The 19,941-nt window shown below is 50.9% G+C and overlaps 17 non-coding genes across 17 annotated transcripts; 12 read left to right on the top strand and 5 right to left on the bottom strand.

Annotated features, from left to right (window-relative positions):
• Positions 1-15: 15 nt before the first annotated feature.
• On the top strand, positions 16-87 carry Trnae-uuc. Its single transcript has one exon. It is a non-coding gene; the product is annotated as a tRNA-Glu (tRNA).
• A 1,726-nt stretch (positions 88-1,813) lies between these two features.
• Trnae-uuc lies at positions 1,814-1,885 on the top strand. Its single transcript has one exon. It is a non-coding gene; the product is annotated as a tRNA-Glu (tRNA).
• Positions 1,886-3,611: 1,726 nt separating this feature from the next.
• On the top strand, positions 3,612-3,683 carry Trnae-uuc. Its single transcript has one exon. It is a non-coding gene; the product is annotated as a tRNA-Glu (tRNA).
• Positions 3,684-5,409: 1,726 nt separating this feature from the next.
• Trnae-uuc lies at positions 5,410-5,481 on the top strand. The gene has a single exon. It is a non-coding gene; the product is annotated as a tRNA-Glu (tRNA).
• Positions 5,482-7,207: 1,726 nt separating this feature from the next.
• On the top strand, positions 7,208-7,279 carry Trnae-uuc. Its single transcript has one exon. It is a non-coding gene; the product is annotated as a tRNA-Glu (tRNA).
• A 1,726-nt stretch (positions 7,280-9,005) lies between these two features.
• Positions 9,006-9,077, top strand: Trnae-uuc. The gene has a single exon. It is a non-coding gene; the product is annotated as a tRNA-Glu (tRNA).
• Positions 9,078-10,092: 1,015 nt separating this feature from the next.
• Positions 10,093-10,164, bottom strand: Trnag-ccc. The gene has a single exon. It is a non-coding gene; the product is annotated as a tRNA-Gly (tRNA).
• Positions 10,165-10,803: 639 nt separating this feature from the next.
• On the top strand, positions 10,804-10,875 carry Trnae-uuc. The gene has a single exon. It is a non-coding gene; the product is annotated as a tRNA-Glu (tRNA).
• Positions 10,876-11,890: 1,015 nt separating this feature from the next.
• Positions 11,891-11,962, bottom strand: Trnag-ccc. Its single transcript has one exon. It is a non-coding gene; the product is annotated as a tRNA-Gly (tRNA).
• A 639-nt stretch (positions 11,963-12,601) lies between these two features.
• On the top strand, positions 12,602-12,673 carry Trnae-uuc. The gene has a single exon. It is a non-coding gene; the product is annotated as a tRNA-Glu (tRNA).
• A 1,015-nt stretch (positions 12,674-13,688) lies between these two features.
• Positions 13,689-13,760, bottom strand: Trnag-ccc. Its single transcript has one exon. It is a non-coding gene; the product is annotated as a tRNA-Gly (tRNA).
• Positions 13,761-14,399: 639 nt separating this feature from the next.
• On the top strand, positions 14,400-14,471 carry Trnae-uuc. The gene has a single exon. It is a non-coding gene; the product is annotated as a tRNA-Glu (tRNA).
• Positions 14,472-16,197: 1,726 nt separating this feature from the next.
• On the top strand, positions 16,198-16,269 carry Trnae-uuc. The gene has a single exon. It is a non-coding gene; the product is annotated as a tRNA-Glu (tRNA).
• Positions 16,270-17,284: 1,015 nt separating this feature from the next.
• Positions 17,285-17,356, bottom strand: Trnag-ccc. Its single transcript has one exon. It is a non-coding gene; the product is annotated as a tRNA-Gly (tRNA).
• A 639-nt stretch (positions 17,357-17,995) lies between these two features.
• Positions 17,996-18,067, top strand: Trnae-uuc. Its single transcript has one exon. It is a non-coding gene; the product is annotated as a tRNA-Glu (tRNA).
• Positions 18,068-19,082: 1,015 nt separating this feature from the next.
• On the bottom strand, positions 19,083-19,154 carry Trnag-ccc. The gene has a single exon. It is a non-coding gene; the product is annotated as a tRNA-Gly (tRNA).
• Positions 19,155-19,793: 639 nt separating this feature from the next.
• Trnae-uuc lies at positions 19,794-19,865 on the top strand. Its single transcript has one exon. It is a non-coding gene; the product is annotated as a tRNA-Glu (tRNA).
• The last annotated feature ends 76 nt before the right edge of the window (positions 19,866-19,941 follow it).

The following is a 19,941-nucleotide window of genomic DNA, read 5'->3' as shown; positions in this document are numbered from 1 at the left end:
GATCGTTGAGGTGTGTCCGGTATGGTCTAGTGGCTAGGATACCTGGCTTTCACCCAGGAGGCCCGGGTTCGATTCCCGGTACCTGAACGTGAATTCTCGGGGCTGAGATGAGAAAACTTCTCACGGCCGTTTTTCGTCTTCGTGGAGCTGCTGCTCTGGGTTCCAAGTATAAGGTGAGAGAAAGTCAAGGAAAAGAGATACATCCTCACGTTAATGGCGGGGCCGTTTTGAAGGGAGAGGAGACGGTTTTGCGGTTTTGGACTGCTGATGCGACACTGTTGCATTGCCCGTTAGCTCAGTGGGCTGTAGCGTCGTGCTAGTAACGCGTAGGTCATGGGTTCCTTCCCTCCACGGGCCATTCCATTTTCTCCCCTAATAGGAAATGCTGCCTCCTGCGAGACTCTGCCAGGCAGATTCTAAATGATGTGCACATCCAGCTAGAAGTCTGAACGTTTCGCTAAGGGGTTGCCAACGGCCAGCTCACTTTCAATTAATGAAGTTAAGCAGACGTTTGCGTGGTTAGTGAGTGGATGGGTGATCGTCCGGGAACTCTGCGTGCTATTGGACCCTTCCATTTCAACCCCCACCCTCCTCCTTTTATGCTACAGTGTTGACGTGCTATGATGCCTCCCTAAGCAATTTAAATTACGTTAACGAACATATGATCCACAATTTAATGAGGCTGTTTGCAAAAAGAGCGCAAGGAAAGTGCAAGAACGACTTTGGCAATAACAGAACCGTACGAATCAACAGATAATTTCTCAAATGTGTAGATAACACTGTGCGAAGCAGTGAGATTTCCGAAATTTGTAAATGAAAGTTTAACTTTTCGTATTGAAAAGGAAAAGTACTCTTGATTACTTTATTTCTCGCAGCCGATTGTCGTACTTCTCCTGTCATATCGGCCCCACCGCCGAGCGGCAGCGAGCGGCAGTCGAGCAAAGTCGGGCCAAGTCGACACACGATGAAGTGAAATTAATCCACTTAGCTGGAACGAGGCAGGAGACGAGGAGATACTACCTGTGCCGCGACACGTGGCAATTTCGAGGATCGCATGGTCTAGAACACACACTATTGCGCTACGCAAAAATGACAATCCTCCTGCGGTGGCCGGGAATCGAACACGGATCAACTGCTTGGGAAGCAACCATGCTGACCGTTACACCAGCACCGCATTGCGCTGCAGGCTTCCTGTGTCGCGGTGCGTTGTCGCCCCTGCTGCCACCAGAGGATCAAGCGACCCTGCTGCAGGCGCTCTGCCCGCCGGCACATCGGAACGCGGTGCCACGTTGCTTCCAGGGCGATGCACTGTAACTAGACGCAGCATTGACTTCCGCCGAGAAATCCACCCTTTCATGTACGGCATGGTGGGAAAACAATTCTGAAATTAGAACTTCTTAGTGAGGCTGCGGTGGCGAGTATTCCTGTATGCCTCGGTGGCGCAGTGGGCTGCGCATGTCATTATCTTAAGGGCGTACGTTCTATCCTCAACTCAGCCATCTCATTTTCTCTCCACGACGGTGAAAGGCACAGCATAGCTTTTGCGAGGTAAGGCCGTATTTGCCGTTTATTACCACCTAGGCTACTTTGCGTCAACGTGTGTTTGTTTCCAGTTATTACTAATTACAGTTTTGCTAGTTGCACTCGAGACTGAAAGCGATGTTTGCCTAGTATGACTTGCGCGCTTTGGGAGTGAGTAAGCGGGATCGTGGTGGCGGACAGAGTTCAGCGTTGGCGCCAGATTCGGCCCTAAAGTTGCGTGGAGGAGACGTATTTCTGGACGCATACACACGTAGTGGATCGTTGAGGTGTGTCCGGTATGGTCTAGTGGCTAGGATACCTGGCTTTCACCCAGGAGGCCCGGGTTCGATTCCCGGTACCTGAACGTGAATTCTCGGGGCTGAGATGAGAAAACTTCTCACGGCCGTTTTTCGTCTTCGTGGAGCTGCTGCTCTGGGTTCCAAGTATAAGGTGAGAGAAAGTCAAGGAAAAGAGATACATCCTCACGTTAATGGCGGGGCCGTTTTGAAGGGAGAGGAGACGGTTTTGCGGTTTTGGACTGCTGATGCGACACTGTTGCATTGCCCGTTAGCTCAGTGGGCTGTAGCGTCGTGCTAGTAACGCGTAGGTCATGGGTTCCTTCCCTCCACGGGCCATTCCATTTTCTCCCCTAATAGGAAATGCTGCCTCCTGCGAGACTCTGCCAGGCAGATTCTAAATGATGTGCACATCCAGCTAGAAGTCTGAACGTTTCGCTAAGGGGTTGCCAACGGCCAGCTCACTTTCAATTAATGAAGTTAAGCAGACGTTTGCGTGGTTAGTGAGTGGATGGGTGATCGTCCGGGAACTCTGCGTGCTATTGGACCCTTCCATTTCAACCCCCACCCTCCTCCTTTTATGCTACAGTGTTGACGTGCTATGATGCCTCCCTAAGCAATTTAAATTACGTTAACGAACATATGATCCACAATTTAATGAGGCTGTTTGCAAAAAGAGCGCAAGGAAAGTGCAAGAACGACTTTGGCAATAACAGAACCGTACGAATCAACAGATAATTTCTCAAATGTGTAGATAACACTGTGCGAAGCAGTGAGATTTCCGAAATTTGTAAATGAAAGTTTAACTTTTCGTATTGAAAAGGAAAAGTACTCTTGATTACTTTATTTCTCGCAGCCGATTGTCGTACTTCTCCTGTCATATCGGCCCCACCGCCGAGCGGCAGCGAGCGGCAGTCGAGCAAAGTCGGGCCAAGTCGACACACGATGAGGTGAAATTAATCCACTTAGCTGGAACGAGGCAGGAGACGAGGAGATACTACCTGTGCCGCGACACGTGGCAATTTCGAGGATCGCATGGTCTAGAACACACACTATTGCGCTACGCAAAAATGACAATCCTCCTGCGGTGGCCGGGAATCGAACACGGATCAACTGCTTGGGAAGCAACCATGCTGACCGTTACACCAGCACCGCATTGCGCTGCAGGCTTCCTGTGTCGCGGTGCGTTGTCGCCCCTGCTGCCACCAGAGGATCAAGCGACCCTGCTGCAGGCGCTCTGCCCGCCGGCACATCGGAACGCGGTGCCACGTTGCTTCCAGGGCGATGCACTGTAACTAGACGCAGCATTGACTTCCGCCGAGAAATCCACCCTTTCATGTACGGCATGGTGGGAAAACAATTCTGAAATTAGAACTTCTTAGTGAGGCTGCGGTGGCGAGTATTCCTGTATGCCTCGGTGGCGCAGTGGGCTGCGCATGTCATTATCTTAAGGGCGTACGTTCTATCCTCAACTCAGCCATCTCATTTTCTCTCCACGACGTTGAAAGGCACAGCATAGCTTTTGCGAGGTAAGGCCGCATTTGCCGTTTATTACCACCTAGGCTACTTTGCGTCAACGTGTGTTTGTTTCCAGTTATTACTAATTACAGTTTTGCTAGTTGCACTCGAGACTGAAAGCGATGTTTGCCTAGTATGACTTGCGCGCTTTGGGAGTGAGTAAGCGGGATCGTGGTGGCGGACAGAGTTCAGCGTTGGCGCCAGATTCGGCCCTAAAGTTGCGTGGAGGAGACGTATTTCTGGACGCATACACACGTAGTGGATCGTTGAGGTGTGTCCGGTATGGTCTAGTGGCTAGGATACCTGGCTTTCACCCAGGAGGCCCGGGTTCGATTCCCGGTACCTGAACGTGAATTCTCGGGGCTGAGATGAGAAAACTTCTCACGGCCGTTTTTCGTCTTCGTGGAGCTGCTGCTCTGGGTTCCAAGTATAAGGTGAGAGAAAGTCAAGGAAAAGAGATACATCCTCACGTTAATGGCGGGGCCGTTTTGAAGGGAGAGGAGACGGTTTTGCGGTTTTGGACTGCTGATGCGACACTGTTGCATTGCCCGTTAGCTCAGTGGGCTGTAGCGTCGTGCTAGTAACGCGTAGGTCATGGGTTCCTTCCCTCCACGGGCCATTCCATTTTCTCCCCTAATAGGAAATGCTGCCTCCTGCGAGACTCTGCCAGGCAGATTCTAAATGATGTGCACATCCAGCTAGAAGTCTGAACGTTTCGCTAAGGGGTTGCCAACGGCCAGCTCACTTTCAATTAATGAAGTTAAGCAGACGTTTGCGTGGTTAGTGAGTGGATGGGTGATCGTCCGGGAACTCTGCGTGCTATTGGACCCTTCCATTTCAACCCCCACCCTCCTCCTTTTATGCTACAGTGTTGACGTGCTATGATGCCTCCCTAAGCAATTTAAATTACGTTAACGAACATATGATCCACAATTTAATGAGGCTGTTTGCAAAAAGAGCGCAAGGAAAGTGCAAGAACGACTTTGGCAATAACAGAACCGTACGAATCAACAGATAATTTCTCAAATGTGTAGATAACACTGTGCGAAGCAGTGAGATTTCCGAAATTTGTAAATGAAAGTTTAGCTTTTCGTATTGAAAAGGAAAAGTACTCTTGATTACTTTATTTCTCGCAGCCGATTGTCGTACTTCTCCTGTCATATCGGCCCCACCGCCGAGCGGCAGCGAGCGGCAGTCGAGCAAAGTCGGGCCAAGTCGACACACGATGAAGTGAAATTAATCCACTTAGCTGGAACGAGGCAGGAGACGAGGAGATACTACCTGTGCCGCGACACGTGGCAATTTCGAGGATCGCATGGTCTAGAACACACACTATTGCGCTACGCAAAAATGACAATCCTCCTGCGGTGGCCGGGAATCGAACACGGATCAACTGCTTGGGAAGCAACCATGCTGACCGTTACACCAGCACCGCATTGCGCTGCAGGCTTCCTGTGTCGCGGTGCGTTGTCGCCCCTGCTGCCACCAGAGGATCAAGCGACCCTGCTGCAGGCGCTCTGCCCGCCGGCACATCGGAACGCGGTGCCACGTTGCTTCCAGGGCGATGCACTGTAACTAGACGCAGCATTGACTTCCGCCGAGAAATCCACCCTTTCATGTACGGCATGGTGGGAAAACAATTCTGAAATTAGAACTTCTTAGTGAGGCTGCGGTGGCGAGTATTCCTGTATGCCTCGGTGGCGCAGTGGGCTGCGCATGTCATTATCTTAAGGGCGTACGTTCTATCCTCAACTCAGCCATCTCATTTTCTCTCCACGACGTTGAAAGGCACAGCATAGCTTTTGCGAGGTAAGGCCGCATTTGCCGTTTATTACCACCTAGGCTACTTTCCGTCAACGTGTGTTTGTTTCCAGTTATTACTAATTACAGTTTTGCTAGTTGCACTCGAGACTGAAAGCGATGTTTGCCTAGTATGACTTGCGCGCTTTGGGAGTGAGTAAGCGGGATCGTGGTGGCGGACAGAGTTCAGCGTTGGCGCCAGATTCGGCCCTAAAGTTGCGTGGAGGAGACGTATTTCTGGACGCATACACACGTAGTGGATCGTTGAGGTGTGTCCGGTATGGTCTAGTGGCTAGGATACCTGGCTTTCACCCAGGAGGCCCGGGTTCGATTCCCGGTACCTGAACGTGAATTCTCGGGGCTGAGATGAGAAAACTTCTCACGGCCGTTTTTCGTCTTCGTGGAGCTGCTGCTCTGGGTTCCAAGTATAAGGTGAGAGAAAGTCAAGGAAAAGAGATACATCCTCACGTTAATGGCGGGGCCGTTTTGAAGGGAGAGGAGACGGTTTTGCGGTTTTGGACTGCTGATGCGACACTGTTGCATTGCCCGTTAGCTCAGTGGGCTGTAGCGTCGTGCTAGTAACGCGTAGGTCATGGGTTCCTTCCCTCCACGGGCCATTCCATTTTCTCCCCTAATAGGAAATGCTGCCTCCTGCGAGACTCTGCCAGGCAGATTCTAAATGATGTGCACATCCAGCTAGAAGTCTGAACGTTTCGCTAAGGGGTTGCCAACGGCCAGCTCACTTTCAATTAATGAAGTTAAGCAGACGTTTGCGTGGTTAGTGAGTGGATGGGTGATCGTCCGGGAACTCTGCGTGCTATTGGACCCTTCCATTTCAACCCCCACCCTCCTCCTTTTATGCTACAGTGTTGACGTGCTATGATGCCTCCCTAAGCAATTTAAATTACGTTAACGAACATATGATCGACAATTTAATGAGGCTGTTTGCAAAAAGAGCGCAAGGAAAGTGCAAGAACGACTTTGGCAATAACAGAACCGTACGAATCAACAGATAATTTCTCAAATGTGTAGATAACACTGTGCGAAGCAGTGAGATTTCCGAAATTTGTAAATGAAAGTTTAACTTTTCGTATTGAAAAGGAAAAGTACTCTTGATTACTTTATTTCTCGCAGCCGATTGTCGTACTTCTCCTGTCATATCGGCCCCACCGCCGAGCGGCAGCGAGCGGCAGTCGAGCAAAGTCGGGCCAAGTCGACACACGATGAGGTGAAATTAATCCACTTAGCTGGAACGAGGCAGGAGACGAGGAGATACTACCTGTGCCGCGACACGTGGCAATTTCGAGGATCGCATGGTCTAGAACACACACTATTGCGCTACGCAAAAATGACAATCCTCCTGCGGTGGCCGGGAATCGAACACGGATCAACTGCTTGGGAAGCAACCATGCTGACCGTTACACCAGCACCGCATTGCGCTGCAGGCTTCCTGTGTCGCGGTGCGTTGTCGCCCCTGCTGCCACCAGAGGATCAAGCGACCCTGCTGCAGGCGCTCTGCCCGCCGGCACATCGGAACGCGGTGCCACGTTGCTTCCAGGGCGATGCACTGTAACTAGACGCAGCATTGACTTCCGCCGAGAAATCCACCCTTTCATGTACGGCATGGTGGGAAAACAATTCTGAAATTAGAACTTCTTAGTGAGGCTGCGGTGGCGAGTATTCCTGTATGCCTCGGTGGCGCAGTGGGCTGCGCATGTCATTATCTTAAGGGCGTACGTTCTATCCTCAACTCAGCCATCTCATTTTCTCTCCACGACGTTGAAAGGCACAGCATAGCTTTTGCGAGGTAAGGCCGCATTTGCCGTTTATTACCACCTAGGCTACTTTGCGTCAACGTGTGTTTGTTTCCAGTTATTACTAATTACAGTTTTGCTAGTTGCACTCGAGACTGAAAGCGATGTTTGCCTAGTATGACTTGCGCGCTTTGGGAGTGAGTAAGCGGGATCGTGGTGGCGGACAGAGTTCAGCGTTGGCGCCAGATTCGGCCCTAAAGTTGCGTGGAGGAGACGTATTTCTGGACGCATACACACGTAGTGGATCGTTGAGGTGTGTCCGGTATGGTCTAGTGGCTAGGATACCTGGCTTTCACCCAGGAGGCCCGGGTTCGATTCCCGGTACCTGAACGTGAATTCTCGGGGCTGAGATGAGAAAACTTCTCACGGCCGTTTTTCGTCTTCGTGGAGCTGCTGCTCTGGGTTCCAAGTATAAGGTGAGAGAAAGTCAAGGAAAAGAGATACATCCTCACGTTAATGGCGGGGCCGTTTTGAAGGGAGAGGAGACGGTTTTGCGGTTTTGGACTGCTGATGCGACACTGTTGCATTGCCCGTTAGCTCAGTGGGCTGTAGCGTCGTGCTAGTAACGCGTAGGTCATGGGTTCCTTCCCTCCACGGGCCATTCCATTTTCTCCCCTAATAGGAAATGCTGCCTCCTGCGAGACTCTGCCAGGCAGATTCTAAATGATGTGCACATCCAGCTAGAAGTCTGAACGTTTCGCTAAGGGGTTGCCAACGGCCAGCTCACTTTCAATTAATGAAGTTAAGCAGACGTTTGCGTGGTTAGTGAGTGGATGGGTGATCGTCCGGGAACTCTGCGTGCTATTGGACCCTTCCATTTCAACCCCCACCCTCCTCCTTTTATGCTACACTGTTGACGTGCTATGATGCCTCCCTAAGCAATTTAAATTACGTTAACGAACATATGATCCACAATTTAATGAGGCTGTTTGCAAAAAGAGCGCAAGGAAAGTGCAAGAACGACTTTGGCAATAACAGAACCGTACGAATCAACAGATAATTTCTCAAATGTGTAGATAACACTGTGCGAAGCAGTGAGATTTCCGAAATTTGTAAATGAAAGTTTAGCTTTTCGTATTGAAAAGGAAAAGTACTCTTGATTACTTTATTTCTCGCAGCCGATTGTCGTACTTCTCCTGTCATATCGGCCCCACCGCCGAGCGGCAGCGAGCGGCAGTCGAGCAAAGTCGGGCCAAGTCGACACACGATGAAGTGAAATTAATCCACTTAGCTGGAACGAGGCAGGAGACGAGGAGATACTACCTGTGCCGCGACACGTGGCAATTTCGAGGATCGCATGGTCTAGAACACACACTATTGCGCTACGCAAAAATGACAATCCTCCTGCGGTGGCCGGGAATCGAACACGGATCAACTGCTTGGGAAGCAACCATGCTGACCGTTACACCAGCACCGCATTGCGCTGCAGGCTTCCTGTGTCGCGGTGCGTTGTCGCCACTGCTGCCACCAGAGGATCAAGCGACCCTGCTGCAGGCGCTCTGCCCGCCGGCACATCGGAACGCGGTGCCACGTTGCTTCCAGGGCGATGCACTGTAACTAGACGCAGCATTGACTTCCGCCGAGAAATCCACCCTTTCATGTACGGCATGGTGGGAAAACAATTCTGAAATTAGAACTTCTTAGTGAGGCTGCGGTGGCGAGTATTCCTGTGTGCCTCGGTGGCGCAGTGGGCTGCGCATGTCATTATCTTAAGAGCGTACGTTCTATCCTCAACTCAGCCATCTCATTTTCTCTCCACGACGTTGAAAGGCACAGCATAGCTTTTGCGAGGTAAGGCCGCATTTGCCGTTTATTACCACCTAGGCTACTTTGCGTCAACGTGTGTTTGTTTCCAGTTATTACTAATTACAGTTTTGCTAGTTGCACTCGAGACTGAAAGCGATGTTTGCCTAGTATGACTTGCGCGCTTTGGGAGTGAGTAAGCGGGATCGTGGTGGCGGACAGAGTTCAGCGTTGGCGCCAGATTCGGCCCTAAAGTTGCGTGGAGGAGACGTATTTCTGGACGCATACACACGTAGTGGATCGTTGAGGTGTGTCCGGTATGGTCTAGTGGCTAGGATACCTGGCTTTCACCCAGGAGGCCCGGGTTCGATTCCCGGTACCTGAACGTGAATTCTCGGGGCTGAGATGAGAAAACTTCTCACGGCCGTTTTTCGTCTTCGTGGAGCTGCTGCTCTTGGTTCCAAGTATAAGGTGAGAGAAAGTCAAGGAAAAGAGATACATCCTCACGTTAATGGCGGGGCCGTTTTGAAGGGAGAGGAGACGGTTTTGCGGTTTTGGACTGCTGATGCGACACTGTTGCATTGCCCGTTAGCTCAGTGGGCTGTAGCGTCGTGCTAGTAACGCGTAGGTCATGGGTTCCTTCCCTCCACGGGCCATTCCATTTTCTCCCCTAATAGGAAATGCTGCCTCCTGCGAGACTCTGCCAGGCAGATTCTAAATGATGTGCACATCCAGCTAGAAGTCTGAACGTTTCGCTAAGGGGTTGCCAACGGCCAGCTCACTTTCAATTAATGAAGTTAAGCAGACGTTTGCGTGGTTAGTGAGTGGATGGGTGATCGTCCGGGAACTCTGCGTGCTATTGGACCCTTCCATTTCAACCCCCACCCTCCTCCTTTTATGCTACAGTGTTGACGTGCTATGATGCCTCCCTAAGCAATTTAAATTACGTTAACGAACATATGATCCACAATTTAATGAGGCTGTTTGCAAAAAGAGCGCAAGGAAAGTGCAAGAACGACTTTGGCAATAACAGAACCGTACGAATCAACAGATAATTTCTCAAATGTGTAGATAACACTGTGCGAAGCAGTGAGATTTCCGAAATTTGTAAATGAAAGTTTAACTTTTCGTATTGAAAAGGAAAAGTACTCTTGATTACTTTATTTCTCGCAGCCGATTGTCGTACTTCTCCTGTCATATCGGCCCCACCGCCGAGCGGCAGCGAGCGGCAGTCGAGCAAAGTCGGGCCAAGTCGACACACGATGAAGTGAAATTAATCCACTTAGCTGGAACGAGGCAGGAGACGAGGAGATACTACCTGTGCCGCGACACGTGGCAATTTCGAGGATCGCATGGTCTAGAACACACACTATTGCGCTACGCAAAAATGACAATCCTCCTGCGGTGGCCGGGAATCGAACACGGATCAACTGCTTGGGAAGCAACCATGCTGACCGTTACACCACCACCGCATTGCGCTGCAGGCTTCCTGTGTCGCGGTGCGTTGTCGCCCCTGCTGCCACCAGAGGATCAAGCGACCCTGCTGCAGGCGCTCTGCCCGCCGGCACATCGGAACGCGGTGCCACGTTGCTTCCAGGGCGATGCACTGTAACTAGACGCAGCATTGACTTCCGCCGAGAAATCCACCCTTTCATGTACGGCATGGTGGGAAAACAATTCTGAAATTAGAACTTCTTAGTGAGGCTGCGGTGGCGAGTATTCCTGTATGCCTCGGTGGCGCAGTGGGCTGCGCATGTCATTATCTTAAGGGCGTACGTTCTATCCTCAACTCAGCCATCTCATTTTCTCTCCACGACGGTGAAAGGCACAGCATAGCTTTTGCGAGGTAAGGCCGTATTTGCCGTTTATTACCACCCAGGCTACTTTGCGTCAACGTGTGTTTGTTTCCAGTTATTACTAATTACAGTTTTGCTAGTTGCACTCGAGACTGAAAGCGATGTTTGCCTAGTATGACTTGCGCGCTTTGGGAGTGAGTAAGCGGGATCGTGGTGGCGGACAGAGTTCAGCGTTGGCGCCAGATTCGGCCCTAAAGTTGCGTGGAGGAGACGTATTTCTGGACGCATACACACGTAGTGGATCGTTGAGGTGTGTCCGGTATGGTCTAGTGGCTAGGATACCTGGCTTTCACCCAGGAGGCCCGGGTTCGATTCCCGGTACCTGAACGTGAATTCTCGGGGCTGAGATGAGAAAACTTCTCACGTCCGTTTTTCGTCTTCGTGGAGTTGCTGCTCTGGGTTCCAAGTATAAGGTGAGAGAAAGTCAAGGAAAAGAGATACATCCTCACGTTAATGGCGGGGCCGTTTTGAAGGGAGAGGAGACGGTTTTGCGGTTTTGGACTGCTGATGCGACACTGTTGCATTGCCCGTTAGCTCAGTGGGCTGTAGCGTCGTGCTAGTAACGCGTAGGTCATGGGTTCCTTCCCTCCACGGGCCATTCCATTTTCTCCCCTAATAGGAAATGCTGCCTCCTGCGAGACTCTGCCAGGCAGATTCTAAATGATGTGCACATCCAGCTAGAAGTCTGAACGTTTCGCTAAGGGGTTGCCAACGGCCAGCTCACTTTCAATTAATGAAGTTAAGCAGACGTTTGCGTGGTTAGTGAGTGGATGGGTGATCGTCCGGGAACTCTGCGTGCTATTGGACCCTTCCATTTCAACCCCCACCCTCCTCCTTTTATGCTACAGTGTTGACGTGCTATGATGCCTCCCTAAGCAATTTAAATTACGTTAACGAACATATGATCCACAATTTAATGAGGCTGTTTGCAAAAAGAGCGCAAGGAAAGTGCAAGAACGACTTTGGCAATAACAGAACCGTACGAATCAACAGATAATTTCTCAAATGTGTAGATAACACTGTGCGAAGCAGTGAGATTTCCGAAATTTGTAAATGAAAGTTTAGCTTTTCGTATTGAAAAGGAAAAGTACTCTTGATTACTTTATTTCTCGCAGCCGATTGTCGTACTTCTCCTGTCATATCGGCCCCACCGCCGAGCGGCAGCGAGCGGCAGTCGAGCAAAGTCGGGCCAAGTCGACACACGATGAAGTGAAATTAATCCACTTAGCTGGAACGAGGCAGGAGACGAGGAGATACTACCTGTGCCGCGACACGTGGCAATTTCGAGGTTCGCATGGTCTAGAACACACACTATTGCGCTACGCAAAAATGACAATCCTCCTGCGGTGGCCGGGAATCGAACACGGATCAACTGCTTGGGAAGCAACCATGCTGACCGTTACACCACCACCGCATTGCGCTGCAGGCTTCCTGTGTCGCGGTGCGTTGTCGCCCCTGCTGCCACCAGAGGATCAAGCGACCCTGCTGCAGGCGCTCTGCCCGCCGGCACATCGGAACGCGGTGCCACGTTGCTTCCAGGGCGATGCACTGTAACTAGACGCAGCATTGACTTCCGCCGAGAAATCCACCCTTTCATGTACGGCATGGTGGGAAAACAATTCTGAAATTAGAACTTCTTAGTGAGGCTGCGGTGGCGAGTATTCCTGTATGCCTCGGTGGCGCAGTGGGCTGCGCATGTCATTATCTTAAGGGCGTACGTTCTATCCTCAACTCAGCCATCTCATTTTCTCTCCACGACGGTGAAAGGCACAGCATAGCTTTTGCGAGGTAAGGCCGTATTTGCCGTTTATTACCACCTAGGCTACTTTGCGTCAACGTGTGTTTGTTTCCAGTTATTACTAATTACAGTTTTGCTAGTTGCACTCGAGACTGAAAGCGATGTTTGCCTAGTATGACTTGCGCGCTTTGGGAGTGAGTAAGCGGGATCGTGGTGGCGGACAGAGTTCAGCGTTGGCGCCAGATTCGGCCCTAAAGTTGCGTGGAGGAGACGTATTTCTGGACGCATACACACGTAGTGGATCGTTGAGGTGTGTCCGGTATGGTCTAGTGGCTAGGATACCTGGCTTTCACCCAGGAGGCCCGGGTTCGATTCCCGGTACCTGAACGTGAATTCTCGGGGCTGAGATGAGAAAACTTCTCACGTCCGTTTTTCGTCTTCGTGGAGTTGCTGCTCTGGGTTCCAAGTATAAGGTGAGAGAAAGTCAAGGAAAAGAGATACATCCTCACGTTAATGGCGGGGCCGTTTTGAAGGGAGAGGAGACGGTTTTGCGGTTTTGGACTGCTGATGCGACACTGTTGCATTGCCCGTTAGCTCAGTGGGCTGTAGCGTCGTGCTAGTAACGCGTAGGTCATGGGTTCCTTCCCTCCACGGGCCATTCCATTTTCTCCCCTAATAGGAAATGCTGCCTCCTGCGAGACTCTGCCAGGCAGATTCTAAATGATGTGCACATCCAGCTAGAAGTCTGAACGTTTCGCTAAGGGGTTGCCAACGGCCAGCTCACTTTCAATTAATGAAGTTAAGCAGACGTTTGCGTGGTTAGTGAGTGGATGGGTGATCGTCCGGGAACTCTGCGTGCTATTGGACCCTTCCATTTCAACCCCCACCCTCCTCCTTTTATGCTACAGTGTTGACGTGCTATGATGCCTCCCTAAGCAATTTAAATTACGTTAACGAACATATGATCGACAATTTAATGAGGCTGTTTGCAAAAAGAGCGCAAGGAAAGTGCAAGAACGACTTTGGCAATAACAGAACCGTACGAATCAACAGATAATTTCTCAAATGTGTAGATAACACTGTGCGAAGCAGTGAGATTTCCGAAATTTGTAAATGAAAGTTTAGCTTTTCGTATTGAAAAGGAAAAGTACTCTTGATTACTTTATTTCTCGCAGCCGATTGTCGTACTTCTCCTGTCATATCGGCCCCACCGCCGAGCGGCAGCGAGCGGCAGTCGAGCAAAGTCGGGCCAAGTCGACACACGATGAAGTGAAATTAATCCACTTAGCTGGAACGAGGCAGGAGACGAGGAGATACTACCTGTGCCGCGACACGTGGCAATTTCGAGGTTCGCATGGTCTAGAACACACACTATTGCGCTACGCAAAAATGACAATCCTCCTGCGGTGGCCGGGAATCGAACACGGATCAACTGCTTGGGAAGCAACCATGCTGACCGTTACACCACCACCGCATTGCGCTGCAGGCTTCCTGTGTCGCGGTGCGTTGTCGCCCCTGCTGCCACCAGAGGATCAAGCGACCCTGCTGCAGGCGCTCTGCCCGCCGGCACATCGGAACGCGGTGCCACGTTGCTTCCAGGGCGATGCACTGTAACTAGACGCAGCATTGACTTCCGCCGAGAAATCCACCCTTTCATGTACGGCATGGTGGGAAAACAATTCTGAAATTAGAACTTCTTAGTGAGGCTGCGGTGGCGAGTATTCCTGTATGCCTCGGTGGCGCAGTGGGCTGCGCATGTCATTATCTTAAGGGCGTACGTTCTATCCTCAACTCAGCCATCTCATTTTCTCTCCACGACGGTGAAAGGCACAGCATAGCTTTTGCGAGGTAAGGCCGTATTTGCCGTTTATTACCACCTAGGCTACTTTGCGTCAACGTGTGTTTGTTTCCAGTTATTACTAATTACAGTTTTGCTAGTTGCACTCGAGACTGAAAGCGATGTTTGCCTAGTATGACTTGCGCGCTTTGGGAGTGAGTAAGCGGGATCGTGGTGGCGGACAGAGTTCAGCGTTGGCGCCAGATTCGGCCCTAAAGTTGCGTGGAGGAGACGTATTTCTGGACGCATACACACGTAGTGGATCGTTGAGGTGTGTCCGGTATGGTCTAGTGGCTAGGATACCTGGCTTTCACCCAGGAGGCCCGGGTTCGATTCCCGGTACCTGAACGTGAATTCTCGGGGCTGAGATGAGAAAACTTCTCACGTCCGTTTTTCGTCTTCGTGGAGTTGCTGCTCTGGGTTCCAAGTATAAGGTGAGAGAAAGTCAAGGAAAAGAGATACATCCTCACGTTAATGGCGGGGCCGTTTTGAAGGGAGAGGAGACGGTTTTGCGGTTTTGGACTGCTGATGCGACACTGTTGCATTGCCCGTTAGCTCAGTGGGCTGTAGCGTCGTGCTAGTAACGCGTAGGTCATGGGTTCCTTCCCTCCACGGGCCATTCCATTTTCTCCCCTAATAGGAAATGCTGCCTCCTGCGAGACTCTGCCAGGCAGATTCTAAATGATGTGCACATCCAGCTAGAAGTCTGAACGTTTCGCTAAGGGGTTGCCAACGGCCAGCTCACTTTCAATTAATGAAGTTAAGCAGACGTTTGCGTGGTTAGTGAGTGGATGGGTGATCGTCCGGGAACTCTGCGTGCTATTGGACCCTTCCATTTCAACCCCCACCCTCCTCCTTTTATGCTACAGTGTTGACGTGCTATGATGCCTCCCTAAGCAATTTAAATTACGTTAACGAACATATGATCGACAATTTAATGAGGCTGTTTGCAAAAAGAGCGCAAGGAAAGTGCAAGAACGACTTTGGCAATAACAGAACCGTACGAATCAACAGATAATTTCTCAAATGTGTAGATAACACTGTGCGAAGCAGTGAGATTTCCGAAATTTGTAAATGAAAGTTTAGCTTTTCGTATTGAAAAGGAAAAGTACTCTTGATTACTTTATTTCTCGCAGCCGATTGTCGTACTTCTCCTGTCATATCGGCCCCACCGCCGAGCGGCAGCGAGCGGCAGTCGAGCAAAGTCGGGCCAAGTCGACACACGATGAAGTGAAATTAATCCACTTAGCTGGAACGAGGCAGGAGACGAGGAGATACTACCTGTGCCGCGACACGTGGCAATTTCGAGGTTCGCATGGTCTAGAACACACACTATTGCGCTACGCAAAAATGACAATCCTCCTGCGGTGGCCGGGAATCCAACACGGATCAACTGCTTGGGAAGCAACCATGCTGACCGTTACACCACCACCGCATTGCGCTGCAGGCTTCCTGTGTCGCGGTGCGTTGTCGCCCCTGCTGCCACCAGAGGATCAAGCGACCCTGCTGCAGGCGCTCTGCCCGCCGGCACATCGGAACGCGGTGCCACGTTGCTTCCAGGGCGATGCACTGTAACTAGACGCAGCATTGACTTCCGCCGAGAAATCCACCCTTTCATGTACGGCATGGTGGGAAAACAATTCTGAAATTAGAACTTCTTAGTGAGGCTGCGGTGGCGAGTATTCCTGTATGCCTCGGTGGCGCAGTGGGCTGCGCATGTCATTATCTTAAGGGCGTACGTTCTATCCTCAACTCAGCCATCTCATTTTCTCTCCACGACGGTGAAAGGCACAGCATAGCTTTTGCGAGGTAAGGCCGTATTTGCCGTTTATTACCACCTAGGCTACTTTGCGTCAACGTGTGTTTGTTTCCAGTTATTACTAATTACAGTTTTGCTAGTTGCACTCGAGACTGAAAGCGATGTTTGCCTAGTATGACTTACGCGCTTTGGGAGTGAGTAAGCGGGATCGTGGTGGCGGACAGAGTTCAGCGTTGGCGCCAGATTCGGCCCTAAAGTTGCGTGGAGGAGACGTATTTCTGGACGCATACACACGTAGTGGATCGTTGAGGTGTGTCCGGTATGGTCTAGTGGCTAGGATACCTGGCTTTCACCCAGGAGGCCCGGGTTCGATTCCCGGTACCTGAACGTGAATTCTCGGGGCTGAGATGAGAAAACTTCTCACGTCCGTTTTTCGTCTTCGTGGAGTTGCTGCTCTGGGTTCCAAGTATAAGGTGAGAGAAAGTCAAGGAAAAGAGATACATCCTCACGTTAATGGCGGGGCCGTTTTGAAGGGAGAGGAGACGGTTTTGCGGTTTTGGACTGCTGATGCGACACTGTTGCATTGCCCGTTAGCTCAGTGGGCTGTAGCGTCGTGCTAGTAACGCGTAGGTCATGGGTTCCTTCCCTCCACGGGCCATTCCATTTTCTCCCCTAATAGGAAATGCTGCCTCCTGCGAGACTCTGCCAGGCAGATTCTAAATGATGTGCACATCCAGCTAGAAGTCTGAACGTTTCGCTAAGGGGTTGCCAACGGCCAGCTCACTTTCAATTAATGAAGTTAAGCAGACGTTTGCGTGGTTAGTGAGTGGATGGGTGATCGTCCGGGAACTCTGCGTGCTATTGGACCCTTCCATTTCAACCCCCACCCTCCTCCTTTTATGCTACAGTGTTGACGTGCTATGATGCCTCCCTAAGCAATTTAAATTACGTTAACGAACATATGATCGACAATTTAATGAGGCTGTTTGCAAAAAGAGCGCAAGGAAAGTGCAAGAACGACTTTGGCAATAACAGAACCGTACGAATCAACAGATAATTTCTCAAATGTGTAGATAACACTGTGCGAAGCAGTGAGATTTCCGAAATTTGTAAATGAAAGTTTAGCTTTTCGTATTGAAAAGGAAAAGTACTCTTGATTACTTTATTTCTCGCAGCCGATTGTCGTACTTCTCCTGTCATATCGGCCCCACCGCCGAGCGGCAGCGAGCGGCAGTCGAGCAAAGTCGGGCCAAGTCGACACACGATGAAGTGAAATTAATCCACTTAGCTGGAACGAGGCAGGAGACGAGGAGATACTACCTGTGCCGCGACACGTGGCAATTTCGAGGTTCGCATGGTCTAGAACACACACTATTGCGCTACGCAAAAATGACAATCCTCCTGCGGTGGCCGGGAATCGAACACGGATCAACTGCTTGGGAAGCAACCATGCTGACCGTTACACCACCACCGCATTGCGCTGCAGGCTTCCTGTGTCGCGGTGCGTTGTCGCCCCTGCTGCCACCAGAGGATCAAGCGACCCTGCTGCAGGCGCTCTGCCCGCCGGCACATCGGAACGCGGTGCCACGTTGCTTCCAGGGCGATGCACTGTAACTAGACGCAGCATTGACTTCCGCCGAGAAATCCACCCTTTCATGTACGGCATGGTGGGAAAACAATTCTGAAATTAGAACTTCTTAGTGAGGCTGCGGTGGCGAGTATTCCTGTATGCCTCGGTGGCGCAGTGGGCTGCGCATGTCATTATCTTAAGGGCGTACGTTCTATCCTCAACTCAGCCATCTCATTTTCTCTCCACGACGGTGAAAGGCACAGCATAGCTTTTGCGAGGTAAGGCCGTATTTGCCGTTTATTACCACCTAGGCTACTTTGCGTCAACGTGTGTTTGTTTCCAGTTATTACTAATTACAGTTTTGCTAGTTGCACTCGAGACTGAAAGCGATGTTTGCCTAGTATGACTTGCGCGCTTTGGGAGTGAGTAAGCGGGATCGTGGTGGCGGACAGAGTTCAGCGTTGGCGCCAGATTCGGCCCTAAAGTTGCGTGGAGGAGACGTATTTCTGGACGCATACACACGTAGTGGATCGTTGAGGTGTGTCCGGTATGGTCTAGTGGCTAGGATACCTGGCTTTCACCCAGGAGGCCCGGGTTCGATTCCCGGTACCTGAACGTGAATTCTCGGGGCTGAGATGAGAAAACTTCTCACGTCCGTTTTTCGTCTTCGTGGAGTTGCTGCTCTGGGTTCCAAGTATAAGGTGAGAGAAAGTCAAGGAAAAGAGATACATCCTCACGTTAATGGCGGGGCCGTTTTGAAGGGAGAGGAGACGGTTTTGCGGTTTTGGACTGCTGATGCGACACTGTTGCATTGCCCGTTAGCTCAGTGGGCTGTAGCGTCGTGCTAGTAACGCGTAGGTCATGGGTTCCTTCCCTCCACGGGCCATTCCATTTTCTCCCCTAATAGGAAATGCTGCCTCCTGCGAGACTCTGCCAGGCAGATTCTAAATGATGTGCACATCCAGCTAGAAGTCTGAACGTTTCGCTAAGGGGTTGCCAACGGCCAGCTCACTTTCAATTAATGAAGTTAAGCAGACGTTTGCGTGGTTAGTGAGTGGATGGGTGATCGTCCGGGAACTCTGCGTGCTATTGGACCCTTCCATTTCAACCCCCACCCTCCTCCTTTTATGCTACAGTGTTGACGTGCTATGATGCCTCCCTAAGCAATTTAAATTACGTTAACGAACATATGATCCACAATTTAATGAGGCTGTTTGCAAAAAGAGCGCAAGGAAAGTGCAAGAACGACTTTGGCAATAACAGAACCGTACGAATCAACAGATAATTTCTCAAATGTGTAGATAACACTGTGCGAAGCAGTGAGATTTCCGAAATTTGTAAATGAAAGTTTAGCTTTTCGTATTGAAAAGGAAAAGTACTCTTGATTACTTTATTTCTCGCAGCCGATTGTCGTACTTCTCCTGTCATATCGGCCCCACCGCCGAGCGGCAGCGAGCGGCAGTCGAGCAAAGTCGGGCCAAGTCGACACACGATGAAGTGAAATTAATCCACTTAGCTGGAACGAGGCAGGAGACGAGGAGATACTACCTGTGCCGCGACACGTGGCAATTTCGAGGTTCGCATGGTCTAGAACACACACTATTGCGCTACGCAAAAATGACAATCCTCCTGCGGTGGCCGGGAATCGAACACGGATCAACTGCTTGGGAAGCAACCATGCTGACCGTTACACCACCACCGCATTGCGCTGCAGGCTTCCTGTGTCGCGGTGCGTTGTCGCCCCTGCTGCCACCAGAGGATCAAGCGACCCTGCTGCAGGCGCTCTGCCCGCCGGCACATCGGAACGCGGTGCCACGTTGCTTCCAGGGCGATGCACTGTAACTAGACGCAGCATTGACTTCCGCCGAGAAATCCACCCTTTCATGTACGGCATGGTGGGAAAACAATTCTGAAATTAGAACTTCTTAGTGAGGCTGCGGTGGCGAGTATTCCTGTATGCCTCGGTGGCGCAGTGGGCTGCGCATGTCATTATCTTAAGGGCGTACGTTCTATCCTCAACTCAGCCATCTCATTTTCTCTCCACGACGGTGAAAGGCACAGCATAGCTTTTGCGAGGTAAGGCCGTATTTGCCGTTTATTACCACCTAGGCTACTTTGCGTCAACGTGTGTTTGTTTCCAGTTATTACTAATTACAGTTTTGCTAGTTGCACTCGAGACTGAAAGCGATGTTTGCCTAGTATGACTTGCGCGCTTTGGGAGTGAGTAAGCGGGATCGTGGTGGCGGACAGAGTTCAGCGTTGGCGCCAGATTCGGCCCTAAAGTTGCGTGGAGGAGACGTATTTCTGGACGCATACACACGTAGTGGATCGTTGAGGTGTGTCCGGTATGGTCTAGTGGCTAGGATACCTGGCTTTCACCCAGGAGGCCCGGGTTCGATTCCCGGTACCTGAACGTGAATTCTCGGGGCTGAGATGAGAAAACTTCTCACGTCCGTTTTTCGTCTTCGTGGAGTTGCTGCTCTGGGTTC

The sequence above is a fragment of the Schistocerca americana genome, chromosome 8 (assembly GCF_021461395.2).
Source record: "Schistocerca americana isolate TAMUIC-IGC-003095 chromosome 8, iqSchAmer2.1, whole genome shotgun sequence".
Taxonomy (NCBI): Eukaryota; Metazoa; Arthropoda; class Insecta; order Orthoptera; family Acrididae; genus Schistocerca; species Schistocerca americana.
The sequence above is the reverse complement of the archived record's forward strand: the minus strand, read 5'-3'. Positions and strand labels throughout refer to the sequence as shown.